Here is a 22,370-nt window from a genome sequence, read left to right on the forward strand (position 1 = left end):
TTCCCAGGCCATAGCAGAGAGCTGGATTGGAAGTGGAGCAGCCAGGACTCGAACTGGCACCCATATGGAATGTTGGCACTGCAGGTGGTGGCTGTACCCACTATGCCACAGTGCTGGCCCTTTGTATAGAGTTTTGATAGGGAATAAATGAAAAAAATTGGCAAAATAGATTGCTCACGGATTTTAGCTCTCTATGCTATGTCTTGTTAGATTTACTTAGTTTAGTTTTATTGGGAAGTGGGGCTTGTTGGGGGGATATAGGGAGGAAGAGATGCATTATCATCTATGCTGTGGCAAAGTAGGTTAAGCCTCCACCTGCTGTACCAGCATCCCATATGGGTGCTGGTTTGAGTCCTGGCTGCTCCATTCTGATCCAGTTCTCTGCTTATTGCCTGGGAAAGCAGTGAAAGATGGCCCAAATGCTTGGGCCCCTGTGCCCATGTGGGAGACCTAGAAGAAGCTACTGGCTTCAAATCAGTCCAGTGCCGGCTGTTGCAGCCATTTGGGGATGAACCAGCAGATTAAAGACCTCTGTGTCTCTCCCTCTTTCTGTAGCTCTGCCTCTCAAATAAATAAACTTAAAAAAAAAATACTGTGGTCTCATAATAAGAAACAACTAGAGTGGTGGGTACTAAAATTGTTTAGATTACTGAAGCTCATTTTAAAACTTGTTTCTAGTCAACACAATATAGTGGGTAAGCATTAATGAAGTATATCTCTTTGAGCTGGTCCTTCCAAAATAGGAAATAACATGTAACCAGGGCAGATAGCAAGTACACTGAAAGTTGGGAGGTTTGTTCTAATCTGAGCTCATTTTCTTTTATCTGTATCAAGGAGGAGTTTAAATGGGATCTTTTAAATCTTAAAGGGGTCCTTTATCTGTGAAGTTAATATTACTAACCAGATGGAATGTTTTAGCAGGTTGTAATTTTTATGTGGTGAGTTCTTTTATTCTTGAGTTTGATTAAAATTAGTTTAATATTGTAAAACTACTTAGGAGGTAGTTGTTATAAACCAAAGTTTAAAGCCTGAAAAACATAAACTTGTCAAGTACCTTTAATATAAGTGTTCAAAAGATAGCACTCTCTCTTGGGTTCTGTCTGGAGAGGTGTGCATCCATTCTTACAACGTCCCTGCCCTAATAAACCTTGCTATTTTCCTTTCCTTTGGGGAAAAAAGATAATATGAAGAATAAAAGATGTTCTAGTATTTGATTTTCCCTCTTTAATTATCTTTATTTTGGTATGATTCTTTCTCAGTGGTTAGCAGGTTGGAGTTATCTTTAAGCGCTTATCTGTCCAGGCTATCCTGTTACCTGCTTAGTACTCAGCTGTATCATTTCTGTAACTCAAGCTGCTTGGACTGAATAACATTGTTAGGATCACTGTTTAATAGTTCTAGTTTTGATATAGTGCTCTGTGTAGATAAAATATCCTATTTTTCCTTGAATCCCTCTGAAGTTGTAACAGAAATTAATATATCTTTTTTTTTTTTTTTTGACAGGCAGAGTAGACAGAGAGAGAGAGAGAGAGAGAAAGGTCTTCTTTTGCCGTTGGTTCACCCTCCAATGGCTGCCGCGGCTGGCGCGCTGCGGCCAGCACACCGCGCTGATCCGAAGGCAGAAGCCAGGTGCTTCTCCTGGTCTCCCATGGGGTGCAGGGCCCAAGGACTTGGGCCATCCTCCACTGCACTTCTGGGCCATAGCAGAGAACTGGCCTGGAAGAGGGGCAACCGGGACAGAATCCGGTGCCCCGACCGGGACTAGAACCCGGTGTACCGGCGCCACAGGCGGAGGATTAGCCTGTTGAGCCACGGCACCGGCCTTCCTTTGGCTTTCTAGTTAGACTTGGAAGATACTGAGACACCACATAACATATTTTCAAATGGATAATTTTTTTTTTTTTTTTGACAGGCAGAGTACACAGAGAGAGAGAGAGAGAGAGGTCTTCCTTTGCCGTTGGTTCACCCTCCAATGGCCGCCACGGCTGGCGCGCTGTGGCCGGCGCACCGCGCTGATCTGAAGCCAGGAGCCAGGTGCTTCTCTTGGTCTCCCATGGGGTGCAGGGCCCAAGCACTTGGGCCATCCTCCACTGCACTCCCGGGCCACTGCAGAGAGCTGGCCTGGAAGAGGGGCAACTGGGACAGAATCCGGTGCCCCGACCGGGACTAGAACCTGGTGTACTGGTGCCACAGGCGGAGGATTAGCCTACTGAGCTGCGGTGCCGGCCGGATAAATGTTTTTTAATATTCATACAAAACTTTGTAGTTTTTAAAATTATGTTAATATTTTATATATCAAAAATTGTTAACTTAAATATAGATAGTATTCTGAATTTTTTCTAGCAGATCATGTATATCTGTAGCTGTTGAGTTAGGAATGTCTTGCCATGAAAACCTACATTCGATTTGTATAATTATATTGTGCTCACATCTGCTCTTATTTTTCTGGTCTGCTATTATACTGATTACATTAGTCATATAGAGACCATTTAAATCAGACTTACTTAAAATTAGTAAGATCTTCTGCATGGAAATTTAGGATCCTATGGTTTCTTGTGCTGCTCAATGACTCTGAAGTTGGATTCTGTGTCCCTGAAGCTCACATGTAGTGTTTTAGGCAGGAGAATCTTGGCCCAAACTACAGCATTTTTCTCATATTACACTCCATTTGCCTTCTCTCCCAGCTAAGCTTCTTGAATGCTCTCTGTGTTTTCAAGAATAACAAAACATCCAACTCTCCATAGATGAACTCGGGCAGTAGGACTTGCCATCACCTGCAGAGAGGGTGATCAGAAGAGAGCCTCCAAGTGGCAGATGCAACTGCAGGGAACAGCTTATCTTGAAGTCATATTTCTTCTTTTTTTTTTTGACAGGCAGAGTGGATAGTGAGAGACAGAGAGACAGAGAGACAGGTCTTCCTTTTCCGTTGGTTCACCCTCCAATGGCCGCCACGGCTGGCGCGCTGCGGCCGGCGCATCGCGCTGATCCGAAGCCAGGAGCCAGGTGCTTCTCCTGGTCTCCCAACCGGGATAGAATCCGGCACCCCAACCGGGACTAGAACCCGGTGTGCTGGCGCCGCAAGGTGGAGGATTAGCCTGTTAAGCCATGGCGCTGGCCTGAAGTCATATTTCTTCTGGGGCAGCCAGCACAGTAGCTGAGAGAGTTTCTTGCTTATGTGCACTCTTAAGAAGCAGCAGGTGATGATGGTTCAACTACGTGGGTTCCTGTCTCCCATGTGAGGCCCAGATTAAGTCCCATCTTCAAGCCTGGCCCAGGCCTGGCTGTTGTGGTTGTTTGGGAATTGAATCAGTGAATGGAAGAACACCTGTCTGTCTCTTTGTCTCTGTCTTCAAGTAAAAGCAAAAATTGATAAAAGTTTTTAAAAACTCTCAACAAAATTAGCAAAGTAGCTTGATTTCTTTTGCTTCTTTTAAAAAAAGATTTTATTTATTTGAAAGGCAGAGTGACAGAGAGAGGGTTGGGGAGAGAGAGAGATAGAGATCTTTCATCTTCTGGTTTATTCTGTAGATGGCTGCAATAGCTGGGGCTGGGCCAGGCTGAATCCATGAGCCTAGAACTCCATCAGGGTATCTCATGTGGGTGGCAGGGGGCCAAGTATTTGGGCCATCCTCTGCTGCTCTCTCAGGCACATTAGCAGGGAGCTGAATCAGGAAGCAGAGCAGCCAGGGTACAAATTGGCCCTCCCATATGGAATACTGGTCTCACAAGTGGTGGTCTAACCTGCTGCGCCACAACATGGGTCCTAGTAGCTTGATTCTTGTCATCTTGTAATTTTTTTTTTTTAAGATTTTTTATTTATTTATTTGACAGGTAGAGTTACAGACAGTGAGAGAGAGAGAGAGAGAGAGAGAGAGAGAGAAAGGTCTTCCTTCCGTTGGTTCACTCCCCAGATGGCCGCAATGGCAACAGCTGCGCTGATCTGAAGCCAGGAGCCAGGTGCCTCCTCCTGGTCTCCCATGCGGGTGCAGGGGCCCAAGCACTTGGGCCATCCTCCACTGCTTTCCCAGGCCACGGCAGAGAGCTGGACGGAAGAGAAGCAACCGGGACTAGAACCCTGCGCCCATATGGGATGCCAGCACCACAGGCGGAGGATTAACCTAGCGCACCATGGCGCCGGCCCCCTTCTAATCTTTTTTGGAGGAATGATCATGCAACTTACTTACACTGGGTTAGCTGCTACACATTTCCTTTAAATTTTCAGGTTGGATTTTTTTTTCCCTCTCTCTTTTTTTTTTTTTTTTTGACAGACAGAGTGGACAGTGAGAGAGAGAGAGAAAGGTCTTCCTTTGCCGTTGGTTTACCCTCCAATGGCCGCCGCGGCCGGCGCACTGCGGACAGCACACCACACTGATCCAAAGCCAGGAGCCAGGTGCTTCTCCTGGTCTCCTATGCGGGTGCAGGGCCCAAGCACTTGGGCCATCCTCCACTGCACTCCCAGGCCATAGCAGAGAGCTGGCCTGGAAGAGGGGCAACCGGGATAGAATCCGGCGCCCCAGCTGGGACTAGAACCTGGTGTGCCGGCGCCGCAAGGCGGAGGATTAGCCTGTTAAGCCACGGCGCCGGCCTTCAGGTTGGATTTTAAAAACAACATTCCATTAAATTCTAACATTTACTATGAAAATGCCATACTATATTTGGATTTCTCAGATTTTTTTTTTTTTTTTAAAGATTTATTTTACTTGAAAGTTACACAGAGAGAGGGGGAAAGAGGGGGGGAGGGAGGTGTCTTCTATCTGCTGGTCAGTCAGTCCCCAGATGGCTGCAATGGCTGGAGCTGGGCTGATGCGAAGCCAGGAGCCAGGAGTCTCTTTCGGGTCTCCCACATGGCTGCAGGGGCCCAAAGACTTGCGCCATCTTCTGCTGTTTCCCAGGCCATAGCAGAGAGCTGGGTCGGAAGTGGAACAGCTGGGTCTCGAACCAGCACCCCTATTGGTTGGCGGCACTGCAGGCGGTGGCTTTACCTGCTACACCACCTCACCGGCCCCAGATTTCTCAGATTTAAAAAAAAATTTTTTTTGTTGTTTATATGAGAGGTAGAGAGAAAGAGCTCCCATCTGCTTGTTTACTCCCCAAATGCCCACAATTGTCTGGGCCTTATAAGTCCCATGCTGGGAACTGGAAACTCATTCCAGGTCTCAAGGACCCAAGTACTTTGAGCTGTCACCTGCTGCCTCCCAGGGTGCACATTAGCAGGAACCTGAGTCAGTAGCCACAGAAGGAATTTGAACCCAGACACTGTGATACAGGATACAGGTATCTCAAGCAGTGTCTCCTTAACTGCTATTGTCTTCTTAACTGCTAGGCCAAACACCTGCCCCTGGATTTCTGTTTTCATCAAATATTGACATCCCTAGTCTTATTAAATAGATAGTGTTGTATATTATATTATGACCTTAAAATACCAATATGAGTTTAGGATCAGTAAATTAAAAATATTTTAAAATCATATGTGAAACAACAAAATTTCCCTGTTTGCTATTTCAAAGAGCTAATATGAAAATGTGTGTTTTGCCTAGGACCTTGGAAATTATATTTTTAAAATTACTGTAAATTAGAACTGTTTAAAAATCACATACATTTGGGCTTGGCACTGTGGTATAGAAGGCTGAGCCTCGGCCTGTGGTGCTGGCATCCCATATGGGTTCCAGTTTGTGTCCCAGGTGTTCCTCTTCCCATCTATCTCTGGTTGTGGCCTGGGAAAGCATTGGAAGATAACCCAAGTGCTTGGGCCCCTGCACCTATGTGGAAAAACCTAGATGATGATCCTGGCTTCTGGCTTTGAATTGGCCCAGCTCTGGGTGTTGTGGCCATTTGGGAAATGAACCAGCAGATGGAAGACCTCCTTTGATGGCCCATTCTTTCCACTGGGATCTCACTCGCAGAAATCTTTCATTTAGGTCTTTTTTTTTTTTTTTTTTCCAAGAGTGTGTTGGCTTTCCATGCCAAAAATACTCTCATGGACTCTTCAGCCAGATCCAAATGCCTTAAGGGCTGATTCTGAGGCCAGAGTGCTGTTTAGGACATCAGCCATTCTATGAGTCTGCTGTGTATCCTGCTTCCCATGTTGCATCTTTCTCTCCCTTTTTAATTCTATCAGTTAGTATTAGCAGACACTAATCTTGTTTATGTGATCCCTTTGATTCTTAATCCTATCATTATGATCAATCGTGAACTGAAACTGATCACTTTGACTAGTGAGATGGCATTGGTACATGCTACCTTGATGGGATTGAATTGGAATCCCCTAGCATGTTTCTAACTCGACCATTTGGGGCAAGTCAGCTTGAGCATGTGCCAAATTGTACATCTCCTCCCTCTCTTATTCCCACTCTTATATTTAACAGGGATCACTTTTCAGTTAAATTTAAACGCCTAAGAATAGTTGTGTGTTAATTAAAGAGTTCAATAGTATTAAGTAGAACAAAAAAAATACTGAAAGGGATAAAATATTAAGTTGTTCATCAACAGTCAGGACAAGGGCTGATCAAATCACTGTTTCTCATAGTGTCCATTTCACTTCAACAGGTTTCCTTTTTGGTGCTGGGTTAGTTGTCACCGATCAGGGAGAATATATGGTATTTGTCCCTTTGGGACTGGCTTAATTCACTCAGCATCATGTGTTCCAGATTCCTCTATTTTGTTGCAAATGACCGGATTTCATTTTTTTGTCTGCTGTATAGTATTCTATAGAGTACATGTCCCATAATTTCTTTATCCAGTCTACTGTTGATGGGCATTTATGTTGATTCCAGGTCTTAGCTATTATGAATTGAGCTGCAATAAACATTAAGGTGCAGACAACTTTTTTATTTGCCAGTTTAATTTCCTTTGGGTAAATTCCAAGGAGTGGGGTGGCTGGGTTGTATGGTAGAGTTATATTCGGGTTTCTGAGGAATCTCCAAACTGACTTCCATAGTAGCTTTACCAGTTTGCATTCCCACCAACAGTGGGTTAGTGTCCCTTTTTCCCCACATCCTCGCCAGCATCTAAAAATGACATACTTTAACATTTTTCCCTCTATTTATTTTTAAAATTTCTTTTTTTTTTTTTTTTGAAAGGCGGAGAGCGAGCGAGCTAGATCTTCCATCTGCTGGTTTATTCCCTAAATGCCTTCCAATAGCCAGGAACCAGGCAGGCAAAAACCAGGATCTCAGAACTCAATCTGGGTCTCTCATGGGTGGCAGGTACCCAATTACTTGAGCCACCCTCTGCTCTGTCACAGGGTGTACATTTTCAGGGAGCTTGATTGGAAGTGGAGGAACCTCGTCCCTGACCAGGCAGTGGGATATGGGATTCAGGTGCCCCAGTGACCTAGCTGCTATGACAAACACCTACTCTCTATTTTTTTTTTTTTTTAAAGATTTATTTATTCAAAAGTCAGAGTTACACAGAGAGAGGAGAGGCAGAGAGAGAGAAAGAGAGAGAGGTCTTCCAACCGATGGTGCACTCCCCAGATGGCTGCAATGGCCGGAGCTGCACCGATCTGAAGCCAGGATCCAGGAGCCTCTTCTGGGTCTCCCACGTGGGTGCAGGGGCCCAAGGACTTGGGCCATCTTCCACTGCTTTCCCAGGCTATAGTAGAGAGCTGGATTGGAAGAGGATTAGCTGGGACTAGAACCGGCGCCCATATGGGGTGCCGGCGTTTTAGGCCAGGGCGTTAACCTGCTGAGCCACAGCGCTGGCCCCCACCTACACTCTATTAAAGTTAGAACTTGGGAATCACTAACTTTGAAACAGGACTCCATTTGATGTGATGTTGGAATTAGTGCCATGATTTACATAAATAATGTGATTTTGATGTATGTGATGCTATAGCACAATCTTAAACTTTCTATGGAAGTTATTTTAATATTGAATTAGTTATTAATAAAAATTTAACTGCTTCCGGTCCATCATGTAAATTTTATCCCTTTTGTAGTTAATAAATCTTCACATACTTTGAATCATTCAGAATTTTTTTTTTTTTTTTTTTGAGAGGCAGAGTTAGACTCAGAGACAGAGAGAGACAGATAGAAAGGTCTTCCTTTTTCCATTGGTTCACCCCCCAAGTGGCCGCTATGGCCGGTGTGCTGCACCGATCCGAAGCCAGGAGCCAGGTGCTTCTCCTGATCTCCCATGTGGGTGCAGGGCCCAAGGACCTGGGCCATCCTCCACTGCCTTTCCAGACCACAGCAGATAGCTGGACTGGAAGAGGAGCAACTGGGACAGAACCCGGCACCCCGACCGGGACTAGAACCCAGTGTGCCGGCGCCACAGATGGAGGATTAGCCTAGTGAGCCATGCCGCTGACCCATTCAGAATATTAAAGATGATTTCTTGGCCGGCGCTGCGGCTCACTAGGCTAATCCTCCGCCTTGCGGCGCCGGCACACCGGGTTCTAGTCCCGATCGGGGCGCCGGATTCTGTCCCAGTTGCCCCTCTTCCAGGCCAGCTCTCTGCTATGGCCAGGGAGTGCAGTGGAGGATGGCCCAAGTGCTTGGGCCCTGCACCCGCATAGGAGACCAGGAGAAGCACCTGGCTCCTGCCTTTGGATCAGCGTGGTGTGCCGGCCGCAGCGCGTTGGCCACGGTGGCCATTGGAGGGTGAACCAACGGCAAAGGAAGACCTTTCTCTCTGTCTCTCTCTCACTGTCCACTCTGCCTGTCAAAAAAAATAAAAATTAAAAAAAAAATTTAAAAAGAAAGATAATTTCTTTTTTTCTCCTACTTCCAAGAAGACAAATATATTTCTTCTGTTTTTATTATTCCTGATTTTTATCCTCATCGATATTTGTAGTTCTTTGAACTTATTCTAAACTATTTAAAATATCTTTAAATAAGCTTTTTTTTAAAGAAAAGTATTTATTTATTTAAACGAATTAAAGAGAGAAAGGGAAAGATAGACAAATCTTCCATCTTCCAGCTCACTCCCCAGATGGCCATAATGGCCAGGGTCCGGCCGGGTTGGAGCCTGGAGGTAGGGACCCAAGCACTTGGGCCATCGTCTGCTGCCTTCCCATGCACCGTAGCAGGGAATTGGATTAGAAGTGGAGCAGTGGTGTTACAGGCAGCTGCTTAAACCACTCTCACAGTGCCGGGCCCAATAAACATTTTAAGTTTAGGAGAGTTTTAGATTAATGGAAAAGTTCCAAGGTAGGAGTTGCCAAACAAGCTTGCCAGTGCCGGTTCTTTTATACGCAAAGTGGCTCTTTCTGAAAACTGGATCCTAATTTAACCAACCAGGAGGAGCAAAATAAACAACGAATCAGAAGGCAGGGATAACAGCCAATTAGGGAACTGAAAGTGTGCACTAATGAGGTATGCTAGATAAACCAGTCAGGGAACTGCCATTGGAGTAGCATATTTTGCACATGAGTTTGTGGAGTCTCAATCAAGTCCATTCAGCATACTCAACAATATCTGAAGATTATATTGTATGTGTTCAGTCTCTCCCTCCCTCAGGGCTCCTGGAAGGTGTTTTTTGTTTGTTTGTTTGTTTGTTTTTAAGATTTATTTATTTGAAAGTTACAGAGAGAGGAGAGACAAATCTTCCATCCACTGGTTCACTGCCAAAGCCAGGAGCTTCTTGTGGGTCTCCCATGTGGGTGCAGGGGCCATCTTGCACTGCTTTCCCAGGCACATTAGCAGGGAGCTGGATCAGAAGTGGAGCAGCCATGACTCACTTGGTACCCATATGGGATGCTGGCACTGCAGGCTGCTGCTTAACCCACCATGCCACTGTGCCGGCCCCAGTGTTCTTTTTCTTTTCTTTTTTCTTTTCTTTTTTTTTTTTTTGACAGAGTGGGCAGTGAGAGAGACAGAGAGAAAGGTCTTCCTTTTCCGTTGGTTCACCCTCCAATGGCTGCTGCGGCTGGCGCACCACGCTAATCCGAAGGCAGGAGCCAGGTGCTTCTCCTGGTCTCCCATGGGGTGCAGGGCCCAAGCACTTGGGCTATCCTCCTCCACTGCCTTCCCGGGCCACAGCAGAGAGCTGTCCTGGAAGAGGAGCAACCAGGAAAGACTCCAGCGCCCCGACTGGGACTTGAACCCTCTGTGTGCCGGCGCCTCAGGCGGAGGATTAGCCTATTGAGCCGCGGCGCCGGCCCCTAGTGTTCTTTTTTCGCTAAGTGTTTTTTCTATACAAGGGCCCCTGGAATCTGTCACTACTGTGGAAGTTATGGACATACAAGTATTTGAGATATTAGGGCTTTTTTCTATTTCCCCTTCCCTCATTACATACTTATTCTCTAGAAGTACTTATTGAAATAGTTGATATTAGGAGGCAGACATAAGAGGCTTTAAGGATAGATAGTAAGTGGTAATTGTTTTTTGTTGGGTGATAGGTACAGGGGTGTTTGTTTTGTCCCACAAATGTTGTAAATGATACTTTTAATCTATTTGGTATTTCATAAAAGTAAATCTCTTGGGACCAGAGCTGTGGCGTAGTGGGTAAAGCTGCCGCATGCAGTGCTGGCATCCCATATGCGTGCCAGTTCGAGTCCCCGCTGCTCCACTTCCAATCCAGCTCTCTGCTATGGCCTGGGAAAGCAGTAGAAGATGGCCCAAGCCCTTGGGCCCCTGCACCCATGTGGGAGACCCAGTGGAACCTCCTGGCTCCTGGCTTGCAGCTAATTGGGGAGTGAACCAGGAGATGGAAAACCTCTCTCTCTCTCTCTGCCTCTCCTTCTCTCTCTGTGTAACTCTTTCAAATAAATAAATAAATCTTTAAAAAAAAATAAATCTCAAATGTTTAAAGGGAAAGAAAAGCAGTTCAGTTTCAGTAAAGTCAAATTCTGTTCACTTTTTTTTTCTTTTGTTTGTTGCAAAAAAAAACAGAAAACTCATTCAAACTAGTTCAAAAAGGTGGGGGCAGAGGGATTATTGTTAGAGTACAGCAGCTTTTTGTGGACATACAGGAATGGCTGAAGGCTCAGGCTACCAGGTCCTAGGCAGCTCTGAGGTGGGCCAGACTGCTGTCGCTGACTGTCCCTCTGTTTCTTTCTTTTTTCCTCCTTATTCCCCTCTCTTTCCCTGATTTTTGTCTCCTTGGTCCCATCCAGACTCTTCTTTCCCCACTTGCTGTTTTCTCTCATGATATATTTAGGTCTGCACATTTGTCTTCATCTCTTCAGACTAACTTTTCTCTCAATTTTCTTTATGACCTTAGTGTGCCTGAAGCCCGTTAGCTTAGGTTTTTACTCACAAGTTGTGAACTTTTAGTTCAGGGCAACTTTTTTCTCTTACATCCTAGTACAGATTCCTCAGGTAATCTGATTGATCCTGCTCATCTTTCAGTGTTAGTTTGGTGTTGACCCATGAGAGCCTGTGACTTGGTGATTCTTGTGTCAGGTATTTACTCCTATGGTGCAGAGGGATATGGTCCAGATCCCATGGAACATTGCCCACCAGAGTTGGGTATGAGTGGGCCCATGTTCTGAAATTCAAATATATATATATATATTTTTTAAATTCAAATATATTGATTAAATTTTATTAAATATTCCAATAAGCCCTTTAAGCCTTTTTGGTGATTGTTATGTGATTGCTTCCTAGAAAAACATTTTTCAGCAACGACAGCTATTATCTCTGTTTCAGCTGTAACTTGCTGTCTTCTTTTACCCTTAACATAGTCATTTACTTACTCATTTGATGAACAGATATTTAATGAGTGCCCACAGTGTTTCATGCCTCTGTTAGGTGTTAAGGTTACAGGTTGAATGGAACAGATTTGTAGCAGAATGGTGAGTACAGGGGAGCTGGGACAGGTTTGAGAGTAGGATTAGAGGGGAGGGAGGCTTGAAGATCCAAATATGTTGTTCGTCTAGTGGCAGGGTGAGAGTTGAAGGCATAGCCAGGAGTGGGTGTTGGGCTGAATAAAGATAGCAGAGGAATGGAAATCTTGTGTTTCTATTAACTGCCCACATTGAAAATTCCATCCATTGCAACTGACATTTACAAAATGTGATTAGGCAACAACTGAATATCATAGAAACTTAAGTCATTCATCCTACAAATAGTGTAAGTGCCTACTCTGTCTGGAATTGTGCTCTAGATTTCGGAGGAGGCACTAACCACTCTAGTCTGAAAGAAAGAAGGCACTATTTTGTATTTTCAAGGACTGTGCTTTTGATCTTAGGATTAATGAGTTCTAAACTGGCACAAACCCAAATAATTAGAATAATTTGACCAAGTAGTAATGTTGTAGTGTTTGACACTAGCTATAGGGCCAGGTTAAGCCTGGTCAGGGTACTCTAAGTGAGAAGTTCACAGGAATGGAACGTTTTTCAAGGCATGCCGAAATGTTTCATCATTATTTTAATTAAAAGAGAAAACCAGGGTAGACATTTGATCCAGCAATTAAGACGCTGCTTAGGGGGCTGGCACTATGGTATAGTGGGTAAAGCTGCCACCTGCAGTGCCAGCATCCTATTTGGGCGCAGGTTCAAGTCCTGGCTGCTCCACTTCTGATCCAGCTCTCTGCTGTGGCCTGGTAAAGCAGTAGAAGCCCAAGTACTTGGGCTCCTGCACCCACGTGGGAGACCTGGAAGAAGCTCCTGGCTTCAGATCGGTGCAGCTCCAGCTGTTGCGGACAATTGGGGAGTGAACCAGTGGATGGAAGACCTCTCTCTACTCTACGTCTCTCTGTAACTCTTTCAAATAAATAAAAATAAATATTAAAAAAAAAAAAAAGACACTGCTTAGGATTCCTGCATGTCCTGTTGGAATGCCTACGATTGAGTCCTGGCTCCAATTTTGATTCCAGCTTCCTGCTAATGCTCACCCTGGGAGACAGCAAGTGATGGCTCAAGAAGTTGGGTCCCTGCCTCCACATGGGAGGCCCAGATTTAATTCTGGGCTCCTGGCTTTGACCTCGACTGGTCCTAACTGTTGAAGGCATTTGGGAGTGAACCAGTGAATGGAAGATCTGTCTGTTTCATAAGAAAAGGGAAAATGCTTAAGAGACAACAGGAAAACCAATTAGTAGCTTCTAAGAAGTGAGGCAATTAGGAGCTAAGGAAGAGAGTCAAAAAAAGATTTTTGTTAGGGTAGCTGGAGGTGACTAAAGAATAAAATGAGGCCGGCGCCGTGGCTCAACAGGCTAATAATCCTCCGCCTTGCGGCGCCGGCACACCGGGTTCTAGTCCCGGTCAGGGCGCCGGATTCTGTCCCGGTTGCCCCTCTTCCAGGCCAGCTCTCTGCTGTGGCCCGGGAGTGCAGTGGAGGATGGCCCAAGTGCTTGGGCCCTGCACCCCATGGGAGACCAGGAGAAACACTTGGCTCCTGCCATCGGATCAGTGCGGTACGCCAGCCGCAGCGCGCCAGCCGCGGCGGCCATCGGAGGGTGAACCAACGGCAAAGGAAGACCTTTCTCTCTGTCTGTCTCTCTCTCACTGTCCACTCTGCCTGTCAAAAATAAAAAAATAAAAATAAAAAAATAAATAAAATGAAGTGCTGTGGCTGGGAAAGGACAGTTTGGGAGTTAATTTTGGAGTTAACCTCTGTAGCTGAGCTGAAAGGGAATAATCTCTGCAGCCACTAGGGTGGGAATGGTAATTGTGTTCAAAAGGAATGAGGACAGCTTCAGCAAGGAGTTGAATAGGATTTCAGGATTGTTTATATATGCAGAGGCTTGGCGTGTTTAGAGGGATATGGGTGGCTGAATACTCTTGATATTTTAGGCTAGGAAACTTGGAGTTTCACAAGAAAAAATTGATCTCTGACTTTCCCATAAGACTATATAAATTTCTAAACAATTTATTTTTGAGGTCTCAATGTCCACTTTTTTCTGGACATACAAGAGATATTTTTGTTAGGGAAAAATGTAATTCTGCTGACATTTTCTTTTTTTTTTTTTTTTTTTGACAGGCAGAGTGGACAGTGAGAGAGAGAGACAGAGAGAAAGGTCTTCCTTTGCGTTGGTTCACCCTCCAATGGCCGCGGCCGGCGTGCTGTGGCCAGCACACCGCGCTGATCACAAGGCAGGAGCCAGGTGCTTCTCCTGGCCTCCCATGGGGTGCAGGGCCCAAGCACTTGGGCCATCCTCCACTGCACTCCCTGGCCATAGCAGTGAGCTGGCCTGGAAGAGGGGCAACCGGGACAGAATCCGGTGCCCTGACCGGGACTAGAACCTGGTGTGCTGGCGCCACAAGGCGGAGGATTAGCCTGTTGAGCCACGGCACTGGCCCGACATTTTCTTTTAATGAATTAAGAAGCGCCTGGTTTTTATGTTAAATGTAGTACCTTGAAAAGCATTTTGAATAACAAAGCATTTTTTACTATAATCTGAATTTTTACTGTTAGCTCCTTATATCTGTTCATTGAAATGAATCAGTGGGAACAGTAGGCATCTCTGGCAATATCATGGACTGTGTTCTTGTGATCTGTAGTTATGGGTTTTTATGTTTCCTTTTCCTTTTCTTTTTTGAAGAATAGTGGTCTACCTTGGATGCTCTGCTAATTTGAGACTATAATTAGAGAATACTCTCAAGCAGAATATAAAAGGTTGAGTCAGACAATTCTTATTTCCTTACCATTGCACATTCTTCAATCCTTTCTATGCTTTGTCCCTTCTTGAGTAGTGTTGTGATTGAAAAACATGCCAATAACTGTGTTGGGGTACCTTGTGAATTGTTGAGTTGATATGAAGGTATGGATCTGATCCATAGTTTGGTTTGAGACCTCTGTGTGCCAGAGTAAGAGGCTTAGTCTGCTTTTAGTTTCACAGTAATTATGGCCATAGACTATTAGAATGCAACCATTGAGTTCATCTGGACCCAAATCCCTTCACATGCTATATATATATATGTGTGTGTGTGTGTGTGTGTATATATATATACATATATGTATATATATGTATATATATATACACACACACACACATATATATATGACAGATGTTGTAAAATTAGGTGACTTATCTGAGGTCACACAGCTAGTTATGGCAGAATTAGGACTAAAAAGTACCTTTCCGTTAGAATTTATTACCATATGGTATCATTAGTTAAAATGATACCATTTAACTGCTTGTTTTTTAAATGAAAGATGAGAGTAAATTTTAAAAAATAATGTATCTGCTGATCAAGTCCCCAAGCTGCTGTTAGGTAAGGGCTGTTTGTGCCTATTCTAATCTTCTGTTCCCATATGTATGATAATGGGGGCCTCTAGAGAGAGTCTTCCTTAGCCCTGGCTAGAGGGTTAATCTAAAAATATGGTCACATAGGGACCTAGCTATCCAGACCTCCTGAAGAGGAACTGTGCTCTAAGTCAACAATCCCGAGCTATTAGAAGCCTCAGGCGTTCTCCATAGAAGCAAATACTTAAAAGGAACAGGAGGCGTTCTGGGTGTCATTGGAATAACCATTGTCACAGGTAGTGGTGAGTGGTACAGAGACCAGTGCAGAAAAAACTGTAGAGGCATAGATTGGTGAGGTTTGCTGAGCGGAGGTAGTGAGCGGGAGTATCTAGGGCTGAAGATCTATTTAAGGAAGCGAGTGTTTTTGTTCCTTAGGGTGGGGTGGAGAAAATGACTAATACTTTCATGTGGTTTGCTCTAGCTTTTAGGTTATAAGTTTCTGTTGAAGTGTATGAATCCAGAGTCCATCTAGGATTTTGTTGTGAAATAACTGCTGAATAGTTAGACCATTTCTAGTTAGACCATTTGGATTTTGAAATGATTATCACTATCCAAGGAGTTTTTATTAAACCCCTTCAGGCCTTAACATTACTTGTAAATATTCACAACAATGAGAACAGCATTCACAAACAGCAGCTTGGGACTGGCACTGTGGCACAGGAGGTAAAGCCATCTTCATTCCATATGGGCACCGGTTCCAGTCCTGGCTGCTTCACTTCCAATCCAGCTCCCTGCTAATGTGCCTGGGAAAGCAGTGGAAGATGGCTCAAGTGTTTGGGCCCTTGCACCCATGTGGGAGACCTGGATGTAGCTCTTGGCTTCCGTCTGGCCCAGCCCTGGCTGTTTTGGCCATTTGGGGAGTGAACCAGCAGGTGGAAGATCTCTGTTTCTCCCTCTCTATAACTCTGCCATTCAAATAAAATAAAAATAAAATCTTAAAAAAAAAAAAAAAAAAAAGGCCGGCGCCACAGCTCACTTGGCTAATCCTCTGCCTGTGGCACTGGCACACCGGGTTCTAGTCCTGGTTGGGGCGCCAGTTCTGTCCTGCTTGCTCCTTTTCCAGTCCAGCTCTCTGCTGTGTCCTGGAAGTGCAGTGGAGGATGGCCCAAGAGCTTGGGTCCTGTACCCACGTGGGAGACCAGGAGGAAGCACCTGGCTCCTGGCTTCGGATCAGCACAGCGCGCCAGCCGCAACACCCATTTTGGGGGTGAACCAACAGAAGGAAGACCTTTCTCTCTGTCTCTCTCTCTGTCTAACTCTGCCTGTCAAAAAAAAAGAAAAAAGAAAAAAAGAAACGCAAAAAACAGTGGCTGTTTCACATGTTTTGAACACTTAACTATGTGCCAGGCACTGTTGTTCCATTCTCCATGGGATCCTATTTTACAGATAAGAAAATGTACTGTTTCTGATAACACATGAGTAGAAAAAGAGCATAATATGCTAATGCACTGCTTTGGACTGGCTTTCATCAGATGAAAGAGAGAAAAGAGAATATATGAGGTGACACTGTATTTTTGAGTATCAGACATCTCCCAGCATTGATTTTTAAAATCAGTCTGTAGGGGGCTGGCATTTTGGTGCAGAGGGTTAAGCTGTCATCCCATATCAGATTGGTGATTCAAACCCTGGCCTTTCAGCTTCTGATTCAGCTCCTTGCTGATATGCATGGGAAGGCAGAAAATGATGATCTTAATACTTGTTTCCCTACCACCCATGTGAAAGATCAGGATGGAGTTCCTGGCTACTGGCTTTGGCCTGGCCTATCTCCTGTTGTTGTGGTCATTTGGGGAGTGAACCAGTAGGTGAAAGATCTCTCTCTTTCTCTATTTATATGTGTGTGTGTGTGTGTGTGTATACATATACATATACATACATATACCTCCTGCTTTCTCTTTGCCTTTCAGATAAGTAAATAACTAAATATTTTTTAATTTTTAAAAAGGATTTATTTATTTGAAAGGCAGAGTTAAAGAGAGAGAGGGAGAGACACAGAGAGAGAGCAAGAGATCTTCCATCCATTGATTGGGGCTGGGCCAGACTAAAGCCAGGAGCCAGAAACACCTTCCTGGTTTCCCATGTGGGTAGCAGGGACACAAGTATACTGGGACCATCATCTATCGCCTTCCCAGGCACATTAGCAAGAAGCTAGATTAGAAGCTGAGCAGCCAGGGTTCGAACTGCCACTCTGCTGTGGGATATGGGCATCATAAGCAGTATCTTAACCCTTCTGTGCCACAAGATTCGCCCCATAAGATGATTTTTTTAAAAGATTTATTTAATTTATTTGAAAGAGTTACACAGAGGGAGAGGTCTTCCATCTGCTGGTTTACTCCCCAGATGGCCGAACGGCCGGAGCTGCGCCAATCTGGAGCCAGGAGCTTCTTCCGGGTCTCCCACATGGGTGCAGGGGCCCAAGCACTTGGGCCATCTTCCACTGCTATCCCAGGCCACAGCAGAGAGCTGGATTGGAAGAGGAGCAGCGAGGACTAGAACCGGCGGCCATATGGGATGCTGGCACTTCAGGCCAGGGCTTTAACCTACTGCGCCGCAGCATCAGCCCCCATAAGATGATTTTTTAAAATTAACTTCATAGCATTATTCTTTACAAATTTCCCGGTCTCTTTATTGAGGTTGAGACTATTTAACATATTCTCCCTCCTTTTTCTTTCAAAAATCTTTAACCTCTTGTCCTTTCTTTCTGTTAATACAGTATACCCTTTAGACGGGTATCTTTGTAAGGATAAAACGTCTCTAACTGATCCCATTTCTTCCCAACATCATCCCTTTTTTTGTTTTGTTTTTTTAGAATAGAGTTAAAAGAGAGAGGAAGGGTGTTGGAGAGAGAGTATCTTCTATCTGTTTATTCACCAATGGCCCTGGCTGGACCAGAGCCTTGAGCTTCTTCCAGGTCTCCCACATAGGTGCAGGGGTCCAAGGACTTGGGCCATCGTCTGCTGCTTTCTCAGGCATTTTATCAGGGAGCTGGACTGGAAGCGCAGCAGCCGAGACACAAGCCAGTGCCCATAAGGGATGCTGATGTTGCAGGCAGCAGCTTAACCCACTATGCCACAGTGCCAACCCCGGAACTCCATCTTGGTTTCCCATTGTACTTGGGTCATCTTCTTCTGCCTTCCCAGGTGCATTAGCAGGCGGCTAGATCAGAAGCAGAGAAGCCAGGACTTGAATGAAACCAGCACTCCAAAAGGGATGCTTGTATCGCCAGTGACAGCTTAACCCTCTGTGCCACAATGCAGGCCCCAGGATGCAGACTTCTTAACCGAAATGTGCTTTTCAGTGTATAAGAATGTAGTTGTCTAGAATCTTTATATTTGAATTTTAAAGTTTATTTTAAATATTTATTTGAAAGAGACAGACAGATCTTCTATTCACTGGTTCTCTCTCCAAATGCCTACAACAGCTGAGGCTGGGCCAGGATTTTTCAGGAGCCTGGAACTCCATCTGGGTCTCCGACATGAGTGATGTAAGGACTCATTACTTGGACTGTCATCTCCTTCCTCTCAGGCACATTGACAGGAAGCCAGATCAGAAGTGGAGGTAGGACTCAATCCTAGGCATCTCCAGTGGCAGCTTAACCTGCTCCGTCAGAGTGGCTGCTCCTGAGTTTTATTTTAGTTGAGAAATATTTAGTAAAGGATCATGCTTATTAAATATTAGTCATTCAGGGCAGATGTTTGGCCTAGTGCTTAAGATGCCTGCATCCCATATCAGGACCCCTAGCTTCCATTCCCTGCCCTGGCTTCAACTCCAGCTTGCTAATGCAGATGCTAATATGCAGGGTTGATGGCTCAACTGTTTGGTTCCTGCCACCCATATGGGAGACCTGAATTGAGCTCCCAGCCCCTGGCTTTGGTCTCTGGCCCAGGGCTTTTCATTTAGGAAGTGAACCAGCTCGGTCTCTTTCTACCTCTCAAATAAATACATGCTCGTGCTCTCTCTCTCTCTTTCTCTTTCTCTCTCTCTCTCTGTGTGTGTGTGTGTGTGTGTGTATGTGTAAATTTATTAGTCATAGGGCTGGCGCTGTAGTATAGCAGGTACAGCTGCTGCCAGCAGTGCTGGCATCCCATATGGGTGCTGGTTCAAGTCCTGGCTGCTCCACTTCCAATCCAGCTCTTTGCTATGGCCTGGGAAAGCGGTGGAAGATGGCCCAAGTCCTTGGGCCCCTGCACCCACGTAAGAGACCCGGAAGAAGTTCCTGGCTCTGGCTTCGGATTGGCATAGCTCCACCCATTGGTGGCCATTTGGGGAGTGAATCAGCGATTGGAAGACCTCTCTCTGCCTCTGCCTCTGCCTTTGCCTCTCTATAACTCTGCCTTTCAAATAAAAATAAAATAAATATTAAAAAATAGGTATATTAGTCATGCATTTCGTTCAGTAGATTTTTGGAGGATAACTAATTTATGTCAGGTCCAGTTTGGGACGCTGGGGAGTACTGGTATGAAGAAGCCTTCCTGGGGCTTTGTGGAACACAGAGAATAAGCCTATGTGTTGTAAGAGCTGAGAAGTGCTGTGGAAAAAAATGTAACATAGGGTAGTGGGAGAGAATGATGGGATAGGAGTTATTTAGGTAGATTAGGGAAGACCGTTTTGAGGGAAGCAAAAACATAACTGAAGAAGATCTTACAAAATTATTTTAGGTAGTGAGAACAGTTAATGCGAAAACTGTGAGTCAGGATCTAGCTCAGTGAGAACCAGTTTGGTATGTTGGAGGAAAAGCAAGAAAGCTGGTCTGATGAGAGCAGTTAGAACAAGGTGGAGAGTAATAGGAGATGACCAGAATTTATGGACTTTACTGCCCCTAGATTTTATTTTGAGTGTATTTGGAGGCCATAGGCATGTCTCTGGGCAGAGTTTTGACATGATCTGATTTACAAAGTTTATTCTACCCACTAAGTGGAAAACTGACCCTAGGAAAAACAAGGTCCAGAGCACTGGTCCATTTAGGAAGCTTTTGTAGTAATCTAGGCCTGTGGTTTCCAATGTGCAAGAATAAACTATTTAAACCCTGTTATATACATTTTAAAAATTAAGCTTAACTAACATTTACTAAATAGTCATGTCATGTCACCATTATTGGCTTGAGCAACTTGAGTGAATGCTGGTGCTATTTATTGGGAGAAGACTTGAAAGAGGGGCAGGGTTTGTTTTGGGGTGGGAATATGGAATAAGAAACTTAGTTTTGTGTATTTTAAGTTTGAGAAGCCTACTAGAAATTTAATGAGATATATCAGGTAGGTGATTTAGATGTATGAGTCTGGAGGCGTGGTCAGAAACCTAGAAATTAAATTTAGGGGCTGGCGTTGTGGTGTAGCTGGTAAAGCTGCCACCTGCAATGCCAGCATCTCATTTGGGTGCTGATTCAAGTCCCTGGTGCTCTACTTTCTTTTCTCTCTCTCTCTCTTTTTTTTTTTTAAAGATTTTATTTATTTGAAAGCAGAGTTACAGAAAGGCAGAGGCAGAGAGAGAGAAAGAGAGAGAGAGAGGGAGGGAGGGAGGGAGGGAGGGAGGGAGGGAGGGAGAGAGGTCCTCCATTTGCTGGTTCACTCCCCAGATGGTCGCAATGGCCGGAGCTAGGCTGAAGCCAGAAGCCAGGGGCTTCTTCTGGGTTTCCCATGTGGGTGCAGGGGCCCAAAGACATGGACCATCTTCTGCTGCTTTGCCGGGCCATAGCAGAGTTGGTTCAGAAGTGGAGCAGCCAGGACTGGAACCAGCGCCCATATGGGATCCTGGCACTGCAGGCGGCGGCTTTACCTGCTATGCTACAGCACTGTTCCCTGGTCTACTTTCAGTCCATCTCTCTGCTAATGTGCCGGGGAAAGCAGCAGAAGACAGTCCAAGTGTTTGGGCTCCTGCACCATGTGGGAGACCTGGAAGAAGCTCCTGGCCCCTGGCTTCAGTCTGGTCTAGCCATGGCTGTTGCAGCCATTTGGAGAGTGAACAGCAGATGGAAAGTCTCTCTCCCTCCCTCCCTCTCTCCTCTCTCTTTCTAACCTTGCCTTTCAAGTAAATAAATATTAAAAAAAATCTAAATTTAGCATAGAGATATTTATATACCAGCTTTGAATCCAAAATTGTGTGAATGCAGATTTATTTATTTTTTTTAAAGGACAGTCTTTTCTTTATTTTTAAAGATTTATTTATTTACTTGAAAGGCAGAGTTACAGAGAAAGAGAGAGAGGAGGGAGAGACAGAGAGAGATCTTCCATCCACTGGTTCACTTTCCAAATGGCCACAAAGGCGGGGGCGGAACCAGGAGCTAGGAGTTTCATCTGGATCTCTTGCATGAGTGATAGGTACCCAAGGACTTGGGCCGTTTGTTGCTGTTCTCCCAGGCACATTATCAGGGAGTTGGTTTTGATGTGGAGCAGCTAGGACTTAGATGGGATGCTGGAGTCACAGGTGACTTAATCCACATTCACTCCCCCTGTGAATGCAAATTTCAACCCTACTATTTACTGACTTTGTAATTGTAGCCCAGTTACTTGATTTCTCTGTGTTTCATTTACCTATCTGTAAAATGGGAATAATAATACTTACCTCACAGGATTATTGTGTTATTTAAATGAGTTAAGATAAGTAAAGTGCTTAAAACAGCCTGGACTTGGTACTCAGAAAATATTATTATCTACTTATCAATGGTATTTTAGGTTAGCCAAAATAACTTAGAGAATGAGCATAGATAGGACAAGGAGGAGCCCTGAAGAATTCAGCAACTGGAGGGCAGAGACAGGGAAGAGGTAGAATAGGAGTCAGGCTCAGGGTGTGCTGGAAGCCTGCTCAGTGATGGAAGTATTTCCAGGGAGAGAAATTGTCAACTTGGACAAATTTCACCTGAGATAAGGACCAAGAATTGTCCATGGAGTTTGTCAAAATGGAAATTGTTGGAGATCTTGAGAAGTGGGTTCAGTAGAGTGGTAGGGATCAAAGTCTGATTGGAATGAGTTTTGGGAGCTAATTAGAGGTATAGGCAGCACATTAGGGGATTTTTCTAAAGAGTGGGACAGAGAAAATGGAGTTGTAGCAAGAGGAAATTTTGGGGGTCTACAAAAGGTAGTGTTGGTTTTAAAGGGAGATAGTATAGCAAGTTTGTTTGCTGATGAGAGTGACCCATTGGGAACAGAAAAGTTGATGGTATTTGTGTGATGTGGGAAGTTGGTAGCAGCCATGAACTTGAGTAAATGATACTAGGTGTGTAAATGTATAAGGGGAGAGTTAGTAGT

At 44.7% G+C, this 22,370-nt stretch overlaps 1 protein-coding gene across 2 annotated transcripts in view; it reads left to right on the plus strand.

The window, feature by feature from the left end:
* GNAI3 (G protein subunit alpha i3) overlaps nucleotides 1-22,370 on the plus strand; it is a 50,786-nt gene that overhangs the window by 8,741 nt on the left and 19,675 nt on the right. The window lies entirely within an intron of this gene.

This window comes from Lepus europaeus, chromosome 5 (assembly GCF_033115175.1).
Source record: "Lepus europaeus isolate LE1 chromosome 5, mLepTim1.pri, whole genome shotgun sequence".
In the NCBI taxonomy this organism is placed as follows: domain Eukaryota; kingdom Metazoa; phylum Chordata; class Mammalia; order Lagomorpha; family Leporidae; genus Lepus; species Lepus europaeus.